Genomic DNA, 2,085 nt, shown 5'->3' with positions numbered 1-2,085 from the left:
TCATTATTAACCCATACAGGCAGCTCTCTACCTATGGTATCCCCAACAGATTCTCTAATAAAACAAAGCTGAGAAACCGAGTGTAAATAAATCTTCAACTGCACAGGCTACACAGGATGATTCATCAGACGATGAAACCTCTATATACTCTTTTTTGGCATACAGCAGGTAAATATAGCTGAGTTAATGAGAGCAGTAAAGGCTTTTCTGTCCTTACAGGGTTCAGCAGAGCCTGTGTTAAAAATAAGGTACCTATGTATAAACGTCCCAAAAAAATAGGGCCTCCTCATGGGGGACCCTAGCAGCTGATGAAAATCAGGGAAAAGGTTGGGGCTATACCCAATAAAGAATATGGGTTCCCAGTAAATAGGATTCCAAATATCCTTTTCCAGCTGAGGACTGTTTTAAAATGGGAAATGCCTCCTATAGAGATACGCATATCATTTGATAGTGCGAAAATATATATGGCCTTTGTCGTCAACGTCAAAAGAGGGATAGTTTTCTGAAAACCATATTGTCTCTGTCTGGGGCAGCCATGACTTCACCTTGCAATCTACAGCACACCACACTGGATGTGCCCAATCTCACTAGATCTTGGAAGCTAAGCAGTGTTGGGCCTGGTTAGTTCTTGGATGGGAGACCATCTTGGAATACCAGGTGCTGTAGGTACACTGGGCTGAGGTACTGGAAGACAGGTTTTTCAGCGCCTGCAAAGGAGCAAGAATCCCATATAGCTCACTAGTGTTCTAGGGCATCAGCATTAACAATAGTTGCTCGCAGAGCAGTGTTGCTTACATACATGAAAAGCTGATTCAGAATCAAAGAAGGTTCTGTGTTGAAGGTTCTGGAAAATTTGCCTTTGGCTGGAAGTTTCTGTTTGGTAAGGAGTTAACAGATATTCTGGAGTCAAAATCAGACTCCAAGAAGGTCACGTTCCTTCCACATATAACCCCAAACATAGGGGTCCAGTTTTCGGCCTTGTCGGCTATAAAGGAACATAACAGCCCCAATAGAATAAGTTTGGTAAGGCAAAGAAGCAAAGGCAACCAGAGGGCCAGCTTCCAAACGAGAGGATAAGCCATCAGCATGATGGTGCGGGGGACCCCAGGATAGGGGGCCAACTTCTTCAATCTGCACAGATCTGGTAACAGTTTACAAACAGATGCCTGGGTGCAAGAAGCGGTATATCTAGGTTATGTTTCTCTTCGAGAATCATCCTCCTTGAAGTTTCTGTTCCAGTCCATCTCTGGTAGAGGCGAAGGACATTGCAAGAAGCAGTTCAGAAATTGCTTTGGTCAGGAATAGGCATTCCAGTAACCCCTGCACAATAGTGACAGGGGGTTTGACTCCAACCGGGTTTGGGTTCAGAAGGATCCTTTCACCCCAATCTCAAAATCCTAAACAAATAAGTTTAGGTACCACGGTTCACAGGGAGACGTTGTGCTCCATAGTTTTGGCATGGAGCCAGGGAATTACAGGGTATCCCTGGATAGCCAGGATGTTTACCTACAGGTTCCCATAGCACTGTTCCATCAGTGTTATCTCAAGGTTCACCATCCTCCAGCAGCATTTTTAGATCCAGACCTTACCCGTGGGGTTAGCCACAGCCTCCAGAGTATTTACCAAAATTATGAGGATTATGGCAGTTTATCTCCACAAGAAGGGGATAAGAAAATTGTCATACTTCGACCCCCTTTTTTTATCCTGGCACAGGAAAGGCTTCTGTGCCATCTCTAACAGACAATGACTTGTCTGCAGAGGCACTGGTGGTTCATAAATTGGGAAAAGTCATCTCGGGTTCCGTCACAACGGATGACTCACTGTGGGGCTGTACTGAATTCCAGTCTGCAGAAAATGGATTACCTCGGAACAAGATATCCAAGGTACAGTCAAGTACTCAGGAGTTGTTACACAGTCAAACAATATCAATCCACGCAGCTATGCGACTGATGGGTTTGATGGTGTCAACATTCGACTTGGTGGAGTATGCACAATTCCACTCAAGACCTCGGCAGCGTCTGATTCTAGCCAGATGGAATGGAATACATCAGACAATAAAGAAACAGACTATGGTACTTTCACACA

General features: G+C 44.6%; 1 pseudogene; it reads left to right on the top strand.

Moving 5' to 3' along the window:
• The first annotated feature begins 551 nt into the window (after nucleotides 1-551).
• LOC134913172 (5S ribosomal RNA) lies at nucleotides 552-669 on the top strand (annotated as a pseudogene).
• The last annotated feature ends 1,416 nt before the right edge of the window (nucleotides 670-2,085 follow it).

This window comes from Pseudophryne corroboree, chromosome 4, assembly GCF_028390025.1.
Source record: "Pseudophryne corroboree isolate aPseCor3 chromosome 4, aPseCor3.hap2, whole genome shotgun sequence".
In the NCBI taxonomy this organism is placed as follows: domain Eukaryota; kingdom Metazoa; phylum Chordata; class Amphibia; order Anura; family Myobatrachidae; genus Pseudophryne; species Pseudophryne corroboree.
Note: the sequence above shows the minus strand (reverse complement) of the source record. Positions and strands in the feature narration are given on the sequence as shown.